Consider the following 21,572-nt stretch of genomic DNA (forward strand, 5'->3'; position numbering starts at 1 on the left):
TTATGGAGCGAATGCAGGCTGCACAGCTATCCTAGAAGCTAGAACAGCAAGAGGGATTGCTGCTTTCACTGCGTAGCGATCCCTCCTGCTGTTCTGGCTTCTGAGATTCAGAATATATTTTTTTCTTGTTTCCCCCCTCCAAAAACTAGGTGCGTCTTGTGGTCTGGTGCGTCTTATAGAGCAAAAAATACGGTAAATCCCAGGCAAATGGACTCAGCCTGCAGTCCTAATCCTGCTTACCTAGGAGTAAGCCCATTGAACAGTGTGACTTAATTCTGAGTAGACACGGTTAGAATTGCACTGTCAATCATTTAACCTACTTTGGTCCTTTCTTGTGATTTGGGAAAAGCTTGGAGTGGAGGGATGGGAAAATTTTGTATGGTACTATTTTATTGTCAATTTCTTGTTGCAAACCACTATAAAGCACTGATGAATCACAATTTTCTAATTCTTTAATCAATTTAAGAAAATTAAAATGGGAAAGGTGTCCACTGAGAGGAGCCATTTATTTCAAATAGTTCTGTGTTGCCCTTTCGGACAGAATCCTTCAAAAGTACCTCACATATATGAATAAGCCATAAAAGCATAAGAAGACCCTGCTGGATTAAGCCAATGGCTCATCTAGTCCAACATCCTGTTCTCACAGTGGCCACCAATAAGCCTATGGGAAACCAAGGCTTCCTCAACCTTGGTCCTCCAGGTGTTTTTGGCCTACAACTCCCATGATCCCTCTAAGCAGGACCTGAGCACAAGAAACCTCTGCTGTTCTATGGTTTCCAGCAACTGGGATTCAGAAACATACTTCCTCCAGCTGTGGAGGCAGAGCACAGTGATCATGACAGTAGCCACTGATAGCTTTCTCCTCTGTGAATTTGTCCAAACCTCTTTTAAAACCGTCCAAAGCCATTTAATTATACTTACCAAGTAAAAACTAAAATAGCAACCTAAAAACATTGTACAGCCCTCAGCACAGAACTACATAATTTTTTTTTAAGGAAATCAGCTGCAGTTTAAATAATTAAATAAGAAAACTTCATCCAACTTCTCAGCTAAAAGCAGACTGGAAAAAAGGAGGCATTCAAGGCTTGTTTAAAAGCCAATACAGTGGTACCTCAGGTTAAGTACTTAATTCGTTCCGGAGGTCCGTACTTAACCTGAAACTGTTCTTAAGCTGAAGCACCGCTTTAGCTAATGGGGCGTCCCGCTGCTGCTGCGCCGCTGGAGCACAATTTCTGTTCTCATCCTGAAGCAAAGTTCTTAACCTAAGGTACTATTTCTGGGTTAGCAGAGTCTGTAACTTGAAGCGTATGTAACCTGAAGCATATGTAACCCAAGGTACCACTGTAAAGGTGAACCCAACATCAGTCTCAGGGATGGATAAACGGTGCTCCCATGCCCCAGATCAGGCATACCCAAACTCGGCCCTCCAGATGTTTTGGGACTGCAACTCCCATCATCCCTAGCTAACAGACTCAGCTATCATAGCCAATAGTCAGGAATAATGGCAGTTGGAGTGCAGGAACAACTGGATGGGCACAGATTCTCCATCCTTGGGAGGCATAACGAGGTTGCATTGAGGGTAAGCTGAATCAGATGTGATTCAGAAGGAGGACCAGTTATTTATTTATTTTACTGAAGTGCCAGCAACAGAGGGGTATCAAATCCTACTCCCAAGTCCTTGACTGTGAGGACAAAAGCAGTCCTAAAACAAGTTTTGAGGAAGAAATCAGAGGAAATGTGACACTGAGAATGCCTCCTTGCACAGTTATTAAACTAATACACTATCTTGCCTTTCCAACAAATGACCTTGTCCCTGTCTTCTATAATATCACTGTACCTATTTAATAGGGGGCAGGGTGGAGAAGCAATCTTCACAAGAGAAGTGGAAACAGATAAAAAGCTACATAATTTATTTACACTGTCTCACACAGTTACCAAGCAACGTGCCAGGTTTCAAAAATAGAAAACAGGAACATGAAAAAGGCTGAGAAAAAGCTACCACGACTTATGAATAATTAAGAGCCAGTGCCAAAAATGAAGAGCAAACTAAGGTAAATTTCTAACTTGTACCTTTCCCTTATTTTAACCTGTTTAAAAAAGAAAAGTTTAACTTCTATTCACATTCCAGAACGGTAGAAGCCAACCCTGGTTGTTGTACAGCAGACTCTCTCCATGACGAAAGTTCATAAAACTATAGACAGTGTTGAGAAAGCAGATACAGGAAAAGTTTTTCTGCCTCCCTCATAACATAGGACTTTGGCTATCCAGTTAAGCTGAATCCTGCAAGACCCAGGAAAGATAAAAGAAAGTACTTTTTCACACAGTGCATAGTTAAGCAAGGGAACTCTCTCCTACAGGAGGCAAAGATGGCCACTCACTTGGATGACCTTAAAAGAAGACTAGAACAATTCATGGATGGCAAGGCTGTGAATGACAGCTGAGTATGAGGGCTATGTTCTACCTCCACTGTCAGATTCATTATGCCTCTGAAGACCAGCTGCTGGGAATCATAGGTAGGCAGAGCAGTGGTGTAAGGAACCATGGTAACACCCAGGAAGGGTGCTTTTTTAAGGGAGATCTCCAGAAGTTGAGGGGGCACTCATGTCATTCAACCCTGCCCTCTGGCTCCAATCACCCTCTGCCACCGGCCATGCTGTCCCCAGTACACCCGCCCCCCGCCCCACTTAGCTACACTACTTAGGCAGAGTGCTATTGTGCAACTTGCAGGATCCCAAAGGGATCTGGTTGAATGATGAGGTGTGGAGACGCTCCTTCAGGTATACAGGGCCAAGGACATTTAGAGCTTTAATGGTCAACACCAACACTTTGAATTGTGCTCAGAAATATACAAACATACTAGCAGCCAATGTAGGTCTTTCAGGACCAGTGTTATATTGTCTCAGCAGCTGCCCCAGTCACCAATTTAGCTGCCACATTCTGGATTAGTTGTAGTTTCCGAGTCACCTTCAAAGGTAGCCCCATGTGGAGTGCATTGCAGTAGTCCAAGCAGGAGATTTGGTGAGACAGTGCACAGGCAGGTAGGGTCTCAGCCAGATGGAGCTAGTAGACAGCCGCCTTGGACACAGAAATAACTGGTGACTCCATGGACAGCTGTGAGTCCAAAATGACTCCTAGGCTGCACACCTGGTCCTCTGTCCCCCAGAAACAATACTTCTATCCTCTTGTGATTCAATCTCAATCCGTTAGCCACCATCCATCCTCCAACTGCCTATAGGCACTCACACAGAACGTTTACCGCCTTCACTGGTTCTGATTTAAATGAGAGGTAGACGTAACTTTGCAATACTGACAGAAATGTATCTGGTGGCACCACATTAAAAATGGATTACACTGAAAACGGATAGTATTTAAAATGGCTACTAGGTACAGTACACAGTTCTACCAGAATTAATCATTTTAGTACTTCGCACTAGGCACACACAATGATCAAAATTAATTCCCCCATATTAGTTAAATCCTAAGATAGTAAGACTGAAAAAAGCATGACACCAGCAACATGGTTCTCATGATTCAGCAGAATTGACTTCCTACAAAAAATGCTCTGAGCATTTTTCAGAGATGAAGCTTTTCAGTTAGTGCCACATACTGAGCAACTCACAGAAAACTTCCATCTGGCACATGGAGTCTCCTTAGAATGAGCACCATCCTCCTGCTCATGAGGCCATGCCTCCTCTTTGATACATGCTGCAAAGGGTAAAGCTGTAATTCTAACAGAATGAAAGTCCATGAGCAAGGTAGACATACAACCAGTTTGGAACCATAAATTGCATTTCTCTTTGCACTATGAATGTCACCCAATAAATCTTCATTCTTAGGAGCAACAACTGCCCATCTGAAATCTCTGCTGTATGCCTCCTTCCGCTATGCTGTAACTCAAAAGTCTTGGATTGGAAGTCTCCAAACTAGTCTTCCCCAACTGATATCCGCCAGATGTTTTGGACTACTTCCAATGGCCCCAGCTAGTATGGCTATTGGTTTTGTAGTCAATAACATCCTGAAGTTGGGGGAAACAGCTCTAACCTACACAAAAAATGGCCAGCCACCAACATATTCCTCTATAAAATTCAAACATTGACTAATAGAAGACTTAGGACTTTCAGACATGACATCTTCCTACAGTTTATATTTTGCATTTATGTGACATGTCAATGAAATAAAGTTTCCATATGTATCTGCTATCTTTAATCTTTCAAGTTATTTTCCTTTATTTTTTATGTATGTATATTGTTTTAGACTATTCTAACTGCTGCTGGTATAATATATTTCATTTGTAATTTGATTTTATTATGACTGCTATATTTTTAATATGTTGGAAGCTGCACTGAGAGTGTTAGCCCTGAAATGCAGTATATAAATGCTGAAATCAATAATAAATATACTGTCCCTTCAGAATTTCTAGAATAATTTAAGAGAGGGTTTACCAGAGTGATGGGAAACCTGTGGCCCTCCACATGTTGTTGAACTTTAATTCCCATCATCCCTTGCCTTTGGCCATGCTGGCTGGGGCTGATGGAAGTTGCCCCTTTATTATCTGTGAAACCTCTGCGGTGTGTCTCAATGTATTTTCAAAATCTATGGATAATTTCTGAAGCACAATTTCAGGGGGGGGGGACATTATTTCACGTATGCCCTCATTTGTTGCATGTACTGGTTCATCACTAACTGTGCATTATCTAGTCCCAGTTGAAAGCCTGCAGCAGGCAAGGTTGAAATCATAAAGGTTTCTTCGCACTAATGCAGCCTACCCCCTTACTGCAGTGGTGAAATTAACATTGGTTTTTAAAGTATCCTGTCAGCTTCACCTCTAGATTAATGCAGTTTATTTTCACCTTCTGCAGAGATGAGGGATAACTTGTTGGTTACATCACTGCTCTTTGCAGGAAGTGTTAGAGGTTGAATTTCTTGCGTCTATTTTGTTAAAAAGACACTCAAGGATTTGCAAATCCAGAAGCCAATAAATCTTACACACACACACACCCCAAACAGAAATTAAATTGGACAGAATTGGATCAGGGATACTTTTTGCATCAGAGAAATTGAACCAGGTAGATTCTCTGCATCAGAAATTGAACCAGGTAGATTACTATGATATTCCTACAATCTCTCCCCCCCCCTTCTTTCTGAATACAATTATTCCTCCCCACATGAGTTTTAAAACACCTCAAAAGTGAGTTCAGTGGTACCTTGGTTTACGAACTTAATCCGTTCCGGAAGTCCGTTCTTAAACGAAAGCGTTCGTAAACCAAGGCATGCTTTCCCATAGCAGCAGGGGGCTAAATTTACAAATGGAACACACTCAACGGGAAGCGGAACATGTTCTGCTTCCAAAGCAAAGTTCACAAACCAAAACACCTACTTCCGGGTTTGCAGCATTCTTAATCCAAACTGTTCATAAACTAAGCTGTTCTCAAACCAAGGTACCACTGCATGTATACCTGTTGGATTTTGTTTCCTTCCAACATGCATATAAACACATGGTGCTCCTGTTTGTTCAGAAAAGAGTGGGGGAACTTTTAAATAATTTTGGAAATTCTAAGAGGTTCTTTAGTTCAATGCATGCACTGAAGCTAATTTCATACAGGGGGGAAAAACAGGAAAATTATCTCCCCTCCACTCTGCAGGTTTAATCTGAAATCTTAGGTGCAGTACTGCACCCAGAGCTCTGAAACTGCTCGCGCTAATGAAATTCCCTGTCGCAAAATGCGCCTGAAACAATGGGGGTTGCAAACACTGGACTTGCATGGAAATCCATTAAATAAACTGAATCCCAACCTAGGGAATACTAGGCCAAAGGCTGCCAGCACTGCTTGTACCCATGGGCACTGCTACGCTTGTCAGTACCTCCAATGATGCCTGTGACAAGGTCTCAATAACTGTCCGCTCAGTAATTAACAATACACAAGAGACTGCTTGATCTTACTACTTTTAATGTATTTTGTTGGAAGCCGCCCAGAGTGGCTGGGGAGGTCCAGCCAGATGGGTGGGATATAAATGATTATTAGTATCATTACTCAATTCCTGTTTACGCTGGCTCGTCCTCTCCTACATGGAACCCCCTCCCCCATGTATGCCCATGTTTCAATGGATGGCAGAATTAGACACCCATTCTCCCTGCCAATGGAGGACATGTGCAAAGAGCTGTACTCTATGACAAAGCATAGTAGGGTCGATACAGGCCCCCACTTTCCCTTTATGGAGGTGGGTGCACCATTCAGTGGTCCTGTCTCTTTCTTCTCACTTAGATATGGCAGCCATTTTGTGTCTGGCACCACAACAGTTTTTCAAAATTGCAATTGCATCCACTGGCCCAAAAAGTTTGGTGACGCTGGTTTAGGGCCTAGTGCCCTCATGTGCTGCAGCCAGCAACTGGCATTGTGGATTTTAAAATGAAATTTTGCCTGCAGCAAATCCTTCTGCAAACACCACTCTGTAGTTTATTTAACTATAGAGAAAACATATGTTTTCCAAAGCCTGATTTCTCACAACCATTAAAATATACCTCCTGGAGGACAACAAGAGAAAACAGAAGGATCGAGACACTGTATCAATATTTCCTGGCTCAAAGGGACTTAACGTTAAATGAAGAAGCTTCTCACATTCTATGTAACTATACAAGAAGAGAATAAGATGTGTTCATCTGTGAACAAAATATTATGCTGACTTATGAAGCTTTGCTATATTTCATCATCTTAACATTCTGTCATTACATTATAATTGCAATGTATCTCGCAGAGACATTGAAGTGCACTGGAAATGTCAAGGCAAAGGAACAAAAGGTTGTTGCTCCCTGTCCGATAGCACAAAGTGTTCAACTTTATTATGATGGAAACAGAGATTTATAGTTACCACTAGTCACACCTAAAAACAAAAAGATACACAGAGCATATTACACTTGGCTGCTAAAAGAAACAACTGCATATATTAGATGCAATACTTCCAATGCACATGAATGGATTTGGGTGATAATTCCTTGACATATAAAGCAATCAAGGGCTGAATGTCTTGCTCTGATTTAGCAAGAGGCTTCTCTGCCCCTTCCTATCCCAAAGCCTATTATCTACCTTCTTTTCTCCACACCTTACTGTGTTTACACATGCATATTTTCCCCCTCTTCGCATTCTTGTGCCTCTCAATCCTTCTCCATGCACAGCTGCTTGCTTTGCAAAGGTGCTCAATGAATACATTTCGAAAAACTGAAAGCTAAATAAGGTAAAGGTAAGGTACCCCGACCATTAGGTCTAGTCGTGGACATGGTAGGAAGGCATAATTATCAGGATAAGCATCTGAAACTGATTTACACCTAATCAGATTATAAACCAATATTTACTTCAAATGAGGACCATGTCATTTCACAGAATCATAGAATGGTTGAGTTGGAAATGATCACAAGGGTCATCTAGTCCAACCCCCTGCAATGCCTGTAGCAGGTTCCGGGTTCAATCCCTGCCATCTGCAGTTCAATACTGGGTAGCAGCACTGGGAGAGAGCTCTTGGAATAATTCAGGAATAATTCAATGGGTTCTCTCATTTTCTTACCCAGTATTGAAATGCAGGTGGCAGGGATTGAACTCATGTGGTCCTCAAATGAGCTAAAGACCCTCAAATTTTTGATGGGTGGTCTCTGCTAGTGTAAGTACTTTGTGTCCACAACAAAACTTCTCCTCCTCTGCATCTCCATGCATGCCCCAACATGCTCCCTAAATCTGTTCTGTCTCTCCCCCCACCACAACTCTCTAGGGCAGATTTGGGGGTGGCAAGGGGGAGAGGAGAAGGAAGAAGTTGTGTAAGTGAAAATCCTTGCAGCAGAAACACTTTATTGCATACTGTCATTTATCTCTAGTATAGGAACCCACTTGTTTGTAAATTGTGTGGCTAAGCCTAAAGAACGGTGAAACTACTTCCAGGAGCCCAAAGGGGCTTCAGACTCCACACCACCACCACTAAAACACCATCCCACTGTGCCACAAATAAATAAACAACAACAACAGTAATAATTTATTTATACCCCGCCCATCTGACTGGTTTCACCAGGCACTCTGGGCAGCTTCCAACAAAAGATTAAAATACAATAATTTATCAAATATTTAAAACTTCCCTAAACAGGGCTGCCTTCGGATGTCTTCTAAAAATCAGATACAGTGGTACCTTGGGTTAAGAACTTAATTCGTTCTGGAGGTCCGTTGTTAACCTGAAACTGTCCTTAACCTGAGGTACCACTTTAGCTAAGGGGGCCTCCAACTGCCGCCACCGCACGATTTCTGTTCTCATCCTGAAGCAAAGTTCTTAACCCGAGGTACTATTTCTGGGTTAGCGGAGTCTGTAACCTGAAGCGTCTGTAACACAAAGCATCTGTAACCCGAGGTACCAATGTAGTTGTTTATTTCTTGGACATCTGATGGAAGGCGTTCTACAGGGTGGGTGCCACTACCAAGAAGGCCCTCTGCCTGGTTCCCTGTAACTTTGCTTCTCACAATGAGGGAACCAGTAGAAGGCCCTCGGTGCTGGACCTCAGTGTCCAGGCAGAACGATGGGTGTGGAGACACTCCTTCAGGTATACATGTCAAACTGCTTTTGACATGGAGCATAGATAGTCAACAGCTATTCATATGGTAAGGAGAGTCACTTCAAGGAAAAAAACATCCCAGTTCTACTGGGCTGACACACATCCTATATATAGAAGCAAAGCAGCTCTTTGGATCTCAGCCAAATAAGAACTGCAAATGGATATACACAGATGCACTGTGGCAAGATTCAAAGGCCATCTTTGCATATATCACGGTTACAGATGAATCCTGAACCTTGAGCACATCTGGATACCCCCTGGGCAAGTATAGATGCAACCCAAAAAATCACAGAAAAATCGGAAAAGAATATGGCTGTCACAACATATTTAGGGATTTGACCAGGCAGTTCTAGAACTGCTTATTTGGGAACATGGAAATTTACCTCAGGCCAATCAAAAATTTAGTTTTTTCCGGTCACTGCATGTACACATGCTCAAAGATGTGGATTTTCCTAGATTTGTTCAGGCACATCCAGATATGTCCACATTTTGGGACTGGCCTGTAACATATACATTAACCTATTATAGAAGTTTGGTTTGTTCATCAGTGGATTATCATTATAGTTATATTTACCAAGTTTGTATTTTTTTCTTTTTGCTGAAATTACTTCATTTATAAATTAATAAAATTACAGATGCAACATTTGTCCTCAGAGGCATAGAAATAAAAGTATAATTTAAATGTTTTCCATACTATAAAGAGCACATCTGGAGGGAACTTGTGAAACACCTTCCAGAAGCTGTTGGGCTACAGGTCCCATCATTCCTGACCACAACATTGCAGGTTTCTTCAACTATGTTCCACTTCATTGGCTGCCAGTAGCAAAGTTGGAGGAACTTACAGCAAACCCACTTATAAACCACTTTGAGAAACTGTGTACCTCTGTGTATGTTTATATTTCAAAAGCTATTCACTTTGTCTTACTAAGTATTGTGGAGGAAGAAGAAAGTATATGGCTGCTCTGTGCCTCACCTGCTTGACTTGGCCTTCAGACTTATTATTTTGCAGGAGGGATTCAAGCACATATCAGATATTTAGGTTCGTGCAACAGAAGTAGATCTAAGTGCTTTGTCACCCTAGTACAGCAAATCCACTTTAAAAAGAAATGGGCTTTTTAAGGTTAGGAATGAGGCAATGAAATGCAATGTATAAACACCCCACAACAAATCAGAATGAATGCTCATTGGTATATAGCTGCCCTGTAAACAAATAGGAACAAATGTTCAGTAAAGACTGGACATAGTCGAACTTCCACTTAAGCTTTGTGCAAGCAAGTCAGGATGAATGCTCAACAAATAGGTCATCTGGAGGACACTCAGAGGTATCTGGGTTGTTTTATGAAATGGTTCCTTGTAACCTAACAGGCACTTGCAATAGCACATCTCATTTCCTCCTTGCCTCTGCTTATAGTCAAGCTGATATGACTTCATTTGCAAGGCAGCTGATGTGTGGCCTGGATGGGGTTTAATGCCTGGTGGATCCTGCTTGGCTTAGTAATGGAACTCAAGAAGGTTTTTCACCCTGATGATCACAATCCCTCTCATACATTTTGCAGTGTCTGTATTTGGCCTTATAATTTACTGGATTGACTTTTAAGTCACGTACATACTATCGGGAGCTTTTTATTCCTTTTAATAAATCTTCTGCAAAGCTTTGCAAACAGGCTCTCATCCACACAGCTCCTGGCATTATAAACCTTGCCCTTACCTGTTTGAAAGAAGTCAAGAGCATCTACGCAAGAACCTAAAATGTATTTGGGCTTATGTGTTTCACAAATATTAATTCAATAGGCACTAAGTTTTCTCGATTGGGTTTATGCATGTGTTTTCATATCCCCCCCCCCAAAAAAAAAAAATTAGCTCTGCACTGTTGCTCTTTTGGGCTCTTGCCCAAACTAAGCTGTCATAACTACTCAATTTTCTTTGCCTGCCAACACATCCCCAAATTTCCTTAATCCTGAAGGCTTGCTGGCTTGAAGTTGTTCTACCACTTTCCTTCCTTCTTTCTTTCTTTCTTTTGCCTTCACCTCAGTGATCCTGATTTAGGATACATAGTCAGAAATGTTCACTCTTGTAAATATATCTGGAAATATTCATTTAATGCTTCAACCGTTTTAGTATCTTGGATGACTATGTTAGTTTCTATAATCCATAACACTGTAACTTCTTTCTTCCTTGACCACCTCCTTTCGCAGTCCAGAAAGGGAAAGAAGTTACTGATTTCCACCAATCCAGTTTTTATATATACAAGTCTATATTAATGCTTTCCGTAGGAAATCAAAACCTTCTTTATGCTGAATATTGGTCTATATTTTGCAGTGCTGCATACTAACTGGCAGTAGGGGCCCAGCTGAGTAAGATACAAGGTTCTTTCTCAATCAATCCCACTTGGAGCTGTCATTCTGGAATCATAGATATGTTAAAGGTAAGGCATGTGCTATAGTCCTGCCCTTCATTTTAATCAAACTGGAATTTATCAGCTGTTGCTGAAACCAGCATTCCCCAACCCAGTCTCCCCCTGATGCTTTGGCTGGTTGGGGCTCAGAGGAGTTGGAATTTAAAACCAGCAGCTGATCCATCCATAAAGGGGAAGTTTGTGTATCCCCGAACTCAAAAGTTTATATGCCCCTGGACCTCAAAATAAACACTGGGATACCCCATATCATACACCTGCACAGTTGGAACAATCCTGCTTCCAAAATACTCATAAATGCATGATGACATCACACAGTATTCAAACACACACAAACACATATAGTTAGTTGTATTTATTGATTTGGGGTTTTCTTTTTCCCTCCAGTTTCCCTAAATGCAATATATAAATTCAAAGATTTCTGTGCTTGGAGTACTATAGTTTTGTGTGTTTCCTCTAATAACTTTTCTACTCGACCAGGAGGAAATTCTCAAGCAGTGATACTGATGTAGAATAGAATGTCTCTATTTTCATCCAAGGAATGTTAGAGGGTATAGAACAGACTCCCTCAGAAGGTGGTGGAATCTCTGTTATGGGAGGTTTTTAATCAGACGTTGGATATCCACTAGTCATTGATGCATTAGCTGAAATTCCTGCATTGCAGGGGGCAGGACTAGATGACCCTTGGTGTACCTTCCAACTTTACAATTCTATGATTCCATGACTCCATCTGGAAGACACCAGGTTGGGGGAGGCTGGCAGAAGCCATGTTTAATGCTTTGGTATACACCTGTGGTATCCAGACTTCCTCCTATGAGACTCAAATGGCCTATCCAGAATGGGACTTGAACACTGGACAAGGAAAAGATACACTTGTAACATGATCAGAAATGGAGCTCTTTTCATCCCAACCCTTTTAAAATGTTTACCAGGCTTTTAAAAAAGAAAGCCTCTATTCAAGAACACATGAAACTGGATTCCTCACTGCAAAACCCAGACAAATTCATTCGGTTCTGCTTTTTCCCCCAAAGCAAATCTTGAAAGTTTCTCTCTCAGCCCATTGAAAAAGATATTTTTGATCTATATTTATCTAATGTGACAACCATGGGTCTATCCCAAATGCTATCACAAATGACAGGACAACCTTTGGACTTAGTGATAATCCACAGAATCACATAACTAATCTGTGTACCCAACCGGATTTTGATTCATTTTTCCAGGGTGCATCATGGAAAACTTCAAAGAAAAGCAGGGGGAACCAAGGCTACCATTTCAGATTTCAGTAGTAAGTGGGGGGGGGGGGGAGAGAGAGAGAGAAAAGATTCATAAGCCTGCTTCTGTACAATGAGAGATTAAATTGCAGGTGGCAGTTCTATGTTTTTCCTCTTGCTCTTGAACAGGCAACCATGGCCTCTTGTTTTGGCTTCCAACTTTCCTACCTACCAAGTCAATAATTCAATAAAAACTAAAACAAAGAAATGTTCGGCTAAGAAAAAGACACAATCACCTTGAGGCACTGATTAGGCTGTGAAAGAGAAAAGCTAGCTAGCTGAAAATGTGAATGTTCTGCTATGCTATGAAGGTCCAGAAATCAGAGTTGTAAGTGAATGCGCACTGCAGTGTTATGGTGGTTGCTAATGGCAACTGCTACAGTATTGTGTTATATATTTCATATTAATCTGCTCTATTTTGGCCTTAGGTAATTCTATCTTTATTTGCTGCATACTTGGTATTTAACACCCTTTATCCTTAGAAATGATCCTAAAAATATTTTAGTATCTGTTGCTGAAGGGCTCCAGCACAATAGATTTTAAAGATACAGTTGTAAACTCCCCAATTGCCCCAAGCAGTGATAGACTCCAGAGCCGTACTAACTGGGTTTGCTATTCTTTGGATGAAATAACACAAAAAACTCAAAAGCAAATAGTATGGAGGGACCTCATATACAAACAGATACAATTACAAATATGCAGGCACATTTCACTTTATTGCGCTTTGCTTTGTTGCGCTTCACATCTATTGCTCCTTAAGAGGAGGCGTGTGCAGTTGCAGGCAGGCCGATTGCTCCCAGGAGAAGGAAGCCCCCTACCATGGCTGAAGCTGCCACCACCCCTCTTTTAGCCATTATGGTGGAGCTAGCTAGGGTTGGAGCTGGGGTTAATAGACTACAGTATAGCGTAAACACAACTTTTATATGCACTGGGAAACCAAAAAATAAATAAATTGTGACTCTCTTTACTGCAATATTCACTTTATTGCAGTGGTCTGAAACTGAAGCACAATATATTCAAGCTTTGCCTGTAGAAGCAGATATGTGGAGGTAAAAACCAGGCATTTCTACAAAGCAGAATATTCCTAGTGAGAGGAGCCACAACACAGGCAGCCAATATGGTGCCTCTATCAATTTTTGTGAAACTACTAAGTAAGAGGGTCAGGGAGAGAGACTTAAGAGACACAGAAGGAAGACAAAGTTTAAGGAAACAGCTACCAGGAAGTGACTCAGCACGAGGCGCACAGACTCCAGGGGGGTGTTTGCGCTATTGAGGGGGCCTTCGCTGTGGCACACCCCTTTGGCGATTGCCAGGACACCTTCTGGGGAGGTGTGTTGCTGATCTCAAAGGAACATGCCAAAGTGCCTTGGCGGGCTTCACAGAGGGGGAGGAGGCAGCCTTGTTGAGGTGGCCTTAGCTTCGCGATGGCAGCACTGGACAAAGGTAAGAAAGTGGGTGGGGGATGACGGCCAAATTGGCTTGTGGGTGTTAGAATTCAGGCTCGGTCAGAGGTATGTGCCTATCTATCCAGGCACCGGCTGAATTCTTTTGACCTCCCTCCGGCGACTCCCGGCAGGAAAAACACATGAGGTCCGTTCCGGCGATTTTCCTCAGGCTGTGAGAAAAACACACCAACTGCTTCTCCTCCTTCTCCTCCTCCCTGCATATCCCCAGGGAGGGGAATGAGACTCAGACAGAAATGTATCTACATTGCTTTTATTCCTGTCTTTAGCAGTCATACAGTTAAAGATGTCTGCTCTCTTCAACAAACAGAGAGAAACTCCAAACTCCACCCATGTACATCCTGTACAGGTCATATGACACACACAATTGTAGCATCGGACAACGTTCAAAGCTACAGCGTCTCCTCCAGTAACTACAGCAGTGGGGGTGTCAGAACTCCGTTCTTGTCTCCCCCTGTCCTTGACTTCCAGGGCGGCGAGTCTGTCATGTTCACAAAGAACCACGGCAAAGACCCTGTCCGACGTTAGATCTTGCGCTGGGAGGGACCCCAGCTGACTGGCAACCGTTTTGTAAGTCCGATTCAGACTGTTGATCACCATGAAGCAAAACACTTCCTCCTGCAGACGAAAATTGCGTTCCACCATCTGTTGACGCAGAAATTTCATTTCCGTCAGGTGCGCTTGAACATCTCCATCAGGCGCAAGCCTCAGGTTGGTCAGCTTCTCAAAATACAGCAACGCTGAAGAACCTGCATCTCTCTGATATGTCCTTCTCAGCGTGTCCCAAACATCTTTCGCGTGCTGTAAATCTTGTATGTGGATAAGCTGAGAGTCTGACACACACAGAATTATAGCCGTTCTGGCCTTCACATCCTGTGACTCCCAAGCACGCGTTGGTGCTGCAGGGATGGGGTTCTCAATCACCCCAAACAGTCTCTGATTCTGCAGCAAGGCCTTCATCTTAATAGACCAAGATGCATAATTGTCACTGGTCAAGAGGGGTGTAGAAGGCAGGCCTCCCCCCTTCTTAGCATCCATTTTGAGTCCTTGCAATAAACTCTTGTTTACACTCTTGTGCACCTGGCAGCTATAACACTGGCCGCTTGCAAAGTCCCTTTCAAGAGTTCGTAAGGGCCTAGTCAAAACATAGGCTGTTTTTGCCTCTCTGAGGCTCAGCCTGACTTACAACCCTTATCTTGAAACTGGCCTGCGTTGCTAAGCAACAGCATTCCTTTCCTTGGACAGGAAAAACCACAGGAATGTTTGGAATGCAGAGCTCTTCTCTCTCGGAGCTGTTTTTCCCAAACGCGGCTCCCTTGAAGCAGAGAATGAATTCAGCTGCATTCACACTCTTAAGCCCGAAAATCTCATACCTGGGCTCCGTAGCTTGGCTTTCAGCTTCTTCTGGTCAGCTCCTGGCTGCAGAAGATCAGCTTGCTCACCTCAGGCTTCCATGGAGCGATGAAAACAGCAGCTCTGCTACTATTTCTGCAGACTTCCATGGATCGTAGAAACCATCAGCTCTGCTACCACTGTTAGAATTCAGGCTCGGTCAGAGGTATGTGCCTATCTATCCAGGCACCGGCTGAATTCTTTTGACCTCCCTCCGGCGACTCCCGGCAGGAAAAACACACGAGGTCCGTTCCGGCGATTTTCCTCAGGCTGTGAGAAAAACACACCAACTGCTTCTCCTCCTTCTCCTCCTCCCTGCATATCCCCAGGGAGGGGAATCAGACTCAGACAGAAATGTATCTACATTGCTTTATTCCTGTCTTTAGCAGTCATACAGTTAAAGATGTCTGCTCTCTTCAACAAACAGAGAGAAATTCCAAACTCCACCCATGTACATCCTGTACAGGTCATATGACACACACAGAGCTCACATCCTGTGCTCAATAAGGAGAATGGACTGCCCCTTTGTTTCCATGGCAACAGTCACATACATCCTGTCTGGCTTTGCAGCCACAAGCAGCTGACTGAGCTGCTAGAGCCTTTGCTTGCTGCAGCATTGCTGCTTTAGAATAACAGTGGGGAGGGCGGTGCATGCAACATCACACACACTAGACACTTTCCTCCAATGTTGGGTGCAACTTGGCACCTCTGTCAGCACAAACAGTCTAGAGACAGAGTAGGAGGATCAGAGAGAGTTAGGAGTTTAAAGCAAGCTTGTTTAAATAAAATTCTTTTCTTTATAATACTCCTGCTTGAGTCTTAACAACAAAGCCTGAAACAGTGCCCTTCTGGAGTTATTGGATTCAAACTCTCATCAGCCCTAGTCAGCATGGCCAATGGTCAGGGAGGCTGGGAGTTGGAGTCAACACTTGGAGGATGCTACATTGCCTATTAATGTCCTAGACCATCAAGCTGCCTTTATTCTGGCTATTCCCAATGGCAAACATCTACGCACAAGGTAGGGAGAAGAATTTTTATTCAGTTTGCAAAGGTAAGCTTATCTAATTCACTTTTCAAAACAATACATGAACATAAACACATCCAGTTTTTGAAATTCAAGTTTCTCTCTATTTTGCAATGTACTTCTCCAGTTATGTCCACAAAAATGCATATACTGTGGTATAGTGTGCATATAAATGCACGTTCAAATGCAAAAAACTCCATTATATTAGGGAGATTTGCTTTGCAAAAAATGTGTGTAATAGGCAAAACTGCATATGCACACATATACACATTAGGCAAGATTCACACAAAAATGCTGGCTTACCAGTCATACATGTAAAAAAGATCCCGGGGTCTTAGTGGACCACAAACTTAACATGAGTCAATAGTGTGATGCAGCAGCAAAAAAAGGTAATGCTATTCTAGGCTGCATCAACAGAAGTATAGTGTCCAGATCGAGGGAAATAATAGTATCACTCTATTCTGCCTTGGTCAGACAACACCTGGAACATTGCGTCCCATTCCAGGCACCAATTTAAGAAGGATATTGACATGCTGGAACATGTGCAGAGGAGGGCAACTAAGATGATCAAGGGTCTAGAAACTAAGCCTTATGAGGAGTGCTTGAAGGAGGTGGTATGTTTAGCTTGGAAAAGAGGAGACTGAGAGGAGATATGATAGACACCTTCAAATACTGTATCTAAAGGGCTGTCACGTGGAGGATGGAATAAGCTTATTTTCTCCTGCTCTGGAGGGTAGGACCCAAACCAATGGATCCAAGTTACAAAAAAGGAGATCAGAAGAACCTTCTGATAGTAAGAGCTGTTTGACTATGGAACGGAGTCCCTTGGAAGGTTGTGGACTGGAGATTTTTAAACAGAAGTTGCATGGACATTTGTCATGGATGCTTTAGTTGAGATTCCTTCATTGCAGGGATTTGGACTAGATGACCCTTGGGGTCCCTTTCAACACTACAATTCTATCATTCTATGATTCCTAAATCAGTCTCTATAGCCACAGCAGACATTGTAACTCTCAACAGTTTGACTTTACCCCCCAAAGGTGCACTCTTCAATGGTCTCCCAAGACAGACAGATTCCAACAACACCATACCGACTCTTCACCAAGAGGCAGTTTGACTTCTACTTACCATCTTCTCAGACCTCCAGTTACAAAATGTCTGCTTTATCTTGCAGCATTATCTAGAAAACCCCAGGACTGAACAAATAATTGCATCCGGCTTTCACATTCTGATGGTTTCAAAGTTCACTAATGAGCCACATACAGAACGGCAAATTCAAATGCTGTAGAAAGGTATGGCAAGGGGTTTGAATAGATAAGGCTGTTCTGAAAGTCAGTTTTACTTAACCTCAAATGCTTCAAAATCCTCAGATTAGATGTGTTTCTTAGTACTGGACTCCCAGCAGCTTTGTAGCTTTTATTCATTTGGCTTCTTCCATTTAACTAACCAGTTGGAAAGTGCTATGTTTAAAAACAGATGAAATTGCACTGAGCCCTGGTTTTACCCTCAATAATCTGTGGCACTTTTGCAGATACAAGGCACTTTATCTGCCCTCTGCTGAAGCAGGCGACATTGATTGATGGAGTACTTGCTCAGGAACCAACAGCATACCTTTTAGCTGTTCCCCAGGGGGAGTTTTACTTTGGTCTCTAATGTCTCTGAAAGTCTCTAAGCAACAGACTATATCTCATGGATTAACACACTAGGATCTTAGGTTGAGTGACTGGTTAGGAAACCATTAGTACAGCATCCTATCTTATTATCTCATTATTATTTAAAATCTGTGGACAAAATCACATCTAAACAGTGGTTGCTAGCTTTCTCATTTGAGATGGAAAACACTTACCAGTAATTCTCCAGGGCTGAACTAAGAAAATCAGATTTTGCACCAACGTTGTATAAATTCTGGTCAAAACGCAAAAGCTGAATTCAATCACCAGTAGCAATTATTTCATTTTATCTCTCCCCTCTCCTCAAAGGAGCTCAAAGTGATATGTATGTTTTCTTTCCCCTCTGAACAACTCTGTGAGGTTAGTTAGCTAACTCTGCATACATTTCTATATATTGCATAACTTGGATTCCCAGGGGCCTCCTCTTAGCCACTGTGGGATTGAAATGGCAGGCTAGAAAGACCTCTGTGCTGATCCAGCAGGGTACTTATTAGGGATAGGAAGAATTTGCTTGGTCTGCATTTCAATGCAAACTCACCAAATTTGCACTTCACAAACCAAAACACAACTCACCTTTGAAATTCTAACAACTCTGAATTGTGCAAAATCTCCAGCAAAGGAATCTGCACAAAACTGCATTATATAAAAGTAGTGCACAAAAGTACATTCTATTAGGCAACAATTCCTAGCAAAAATACATGTACAGTGGTACCTCTGGACACGAACGGGATCCGTTCCGGAGCCCCGTTCGCATCCTGAAGTAAACGTAAGACGCGACTGGGTCGCGTTTTGCCGCTTTCGCGCATGCGCGTGCCATCATTTTGAGCGTCTGCGCATGCACCAGCAGAGAAACCCAGAAGTAACACGCTCTGTTACTTCTGGGTCACCATGGAGCGCAACCCGAAAATACTTAACTTGAAGCTACTTCAACCCAGTGGCGTAGCGTGGGTTGTCAGCACCCGGGGCAAGGCAAGTAATTTGCGCCCCCTAACCCGTGGATTTGCGCCCCCTAACCCTAACCCCCAGATGTTGCGCCCAGTGCGGCCGGCCCCCCCTGCACCCCCCACGCTACGCCACTGGGGGCGAGGATCCCCCAAGTCCCCCCCCGCCACTCCTGACAAAGAATCTCGCGCAGCGCATCCCTCGCCCACCTGGACGGAGAGGAGCCCCTCCTGCTCCAAGCCACCCCCCCCTTCAAGCGGAGCGGAGAGCAGCCAGATCTCCCCCAAGAACCAAGAAAGAAAGAATGCAAGCGATGCTGCTGCGGCGGCGGCGGGGGGGGGGCAGGCACAGCTACCAGACGGCAGAGCAACAGCCCCCCCCCCGCAAACACCGCGGTCCCTGTGCGGGCGAAGCAGGCAGGGAGCAGACGAGGAGGCGGCGGTGAGGCCCCTTCCTCGAAGCCGAGACAAAGCAGGGGACCCCCCCGCGCGCGCGCCCGCGTATCGGAGAGGGAAAGGAGAGGCGAGCCCGGACCCCCCCCCCGGCCTCACCCCGCCAGACGCGCCGGCAGCGCCCTCGGCTCCCTCCCGGCAGCGGCGCCTCCCGGCTCTTCCGCCTTCCTGCCTGGGCTCCGCAAGGTGGGCGGGCGGAGACGCGGAGCCAGGCCAGCCCCGTCAGCCAGCACTGTGAGAGAGAGAGAGTGAGCCAGGTAGGGGCAGAGAGCTGCGAGTGCGCCCCCAAAAATGTTGCGCCCGGTGCGGCTGGCACCCCCTGCACCCCCCACGCTACGCCACTGCTTCAACCCGAGGTATGACTGTACTAGGCAAAAATATGTATATTAGAAAAAAGTTTACAGAAATGTATACAAATTTCTATGTATGTCTAAATGAAGTGAACTGAACTAAAAACTGGAAAAATTAGAAACAAAATAAAATATGACATATTTATCCATCTGTACTTCATATCTTTTTAATGTTCTTTTTAATACACACTGTTCACATGTGATTTCTCTAGCCTATCTTCACTGAAAAATAGTTTTTGTTTGTCTATTTGTTTTAAATGAAAGCCAGAATTGTCAAATGTTCTCCATGCTTTTTCAACTGTTCCTATTAAAACTGTGCAAATTTTATTTCATAAAATTTATAGAATGCTTGATTGTAGAAAAAAACCCACAAAGTGGTTTACAAAAAAGATAAAACAACAGCATTAACACTAAGAAAAATCTGCAATAATAGTTTAAAACAAATAGTTAAAATACTAACACATGTTGGCCATATCCCAAGATGCAAATAATGTTTTCATATCTTATCACAGGTATGCTGATTTACGAAACAAAAACCAAATTTCTGCATTTCCTGGGCATGTTTAGAATCAAGAATTTCTTAGAGCTAAGTTCTTTCCTGCTCCAAATTACTTTTCAGAAGATTAAATTTAATAGCTAGATCAAAAGCCCATCACTATAAAAGCACAAAACCTGAATAATGCAACAGAACAACCTACATGAAGCCAACATATCCTAACAATTCTGTGCTAATCTTTTGTTCCCCCATTTTATGTTGGCAGGCAGGCATATGCTTGATTGGAGAAGTCTCACATTATCCATCCACAAATACGTTACAGCAGCAGAAACACTGTAACAGCTACTTCATGGTTTCCCAATGCTAACTTGATTGCATCTCCAGATATTTCACCCTACCCTTTTCAGTGCTACCCAGAAGAAAGAGAGAGCATTTGGAGGCAATTCTAAATGGAAATTAAGCTGAGCTTTGGAGGGATACAACATTTGGGTAATTGTCTCCCATAGCTTGTCCAACATCATTTATCTCGTATTTGGCACTTGTTGATTTGCAAGGCTGCTGAGAAATTGACAAATTTCAGTGTCTTTGGCCTCTCCAGAAGGAAAAATCTGGGGTGCCGTATAGAAATGATGGTGAGGTTATTTTACAAGCTGTTACATTTTAATAAAAGCAAGATTATATCTCAGAAGCCAACTCTGATGCATCCTTGGCTAGCTAATAACTTGTACACATTGAGTTACTTATTTTTATAAACAGTTAACATCAGCAATCCTTCTCTCAAATTATGTCTGCTAAGCAGGAAAACACTGATCCTAAACCTCCTCGCTCCAGTGGATTAGTACAAGACTATAAGCAGCATAACTCTTAAGTTTGTGGTACGTCCACCTGGAGAAACTCAGGGGAGTTTATCGTCTCCAATCTCCCCATCCCAAGGGGTTTACTTAGAGGAGGAGAAAAAGTCATTCTTCAGGTTTCAAAACCTTCCTCCCACTCTTTGAGCAGCAGAGCTGGAGCCATCTTGATCTCGACCCTGGTCTATTTGTAGATATACACATGTATGCATGGCCACCAAGGCATAGTTTAGAACAGAGCCTGCCATTTTGTACACCGAAGCTGGTTAAGGTTCCTTTTTAACATGACAATGTGTTACAGGGCAGAGCAAATTAATATAGCATGTAGCAAACTGACAAGAAGCTTCTACAATAAAGGTAAAGGTAAAGGACCCCTGGATAGTTAAGTCCAGTCAAACTTGACTATGTGATGTGGCGCTCATCTCGCTTCAGGATGAGGGAGCTAGCATTTGTCCACAGACAGCCTTCCAGGTCATGTGGCCAGCATGACTAAACTGCTTCTGGTGCAACATCATAGCAAGTACCAGAGTGCACAAAAACACCATTGACCTATGTGATAGCATGTTCGGGTAATGATGCTTTTCCATGAAAAGGGGGTATTCCAAGTACACTTGCCCCTGTTTCCATCTGTGAAATGCTAAAAGATTTGTCGCTGCTAAATTAG

The 21,572-nt window shown here is 43.1% G+C and overlaps 1 protein-coding gene and 1 long non-coding RNA gene across 8 annotated transcripts in view; one reads left to right on the plus strand and one right to left on the minus strand.

Moving 5' to 3' along the window:
- Nucleotides 1–8,282, plus strand: part of LOC309350485 — a 737,064-nt gene extending 728,782 nt beyond the window's left edge. The window contains exon 3 of the long non-coding RNA XR_014160426.1: nucleotides 8,155–8,282. This is a non-coding gene — a long non-coding RNA (uncharacterized lncRNA). The remainder of the gene's footprint in view (nucleotides 1–8,154) is intronic.
- Nucleotides 1–21,572, minus strand: part of GRID2 (glutamate ionotropic receptor delta type subunit 2) — an 833,811-nt gene that overhangs the window by 699,393 nt on the left and 112,846 nt on the right. The gene's annotated exons all lie outside the window — the stretch shown is intronic.

The sequence above is a fragment of the Podarcis erhardii genome (genome assembly GCF_964252035.2).
Source record: "Podarcis erhardii genome assembly, chromosome: 9".
NCBI lineage: Eukaryota > Metazoa > Chordata > Lepidosauria > Squamata > Lacertidae > Podarcis > Podarcis erhardii.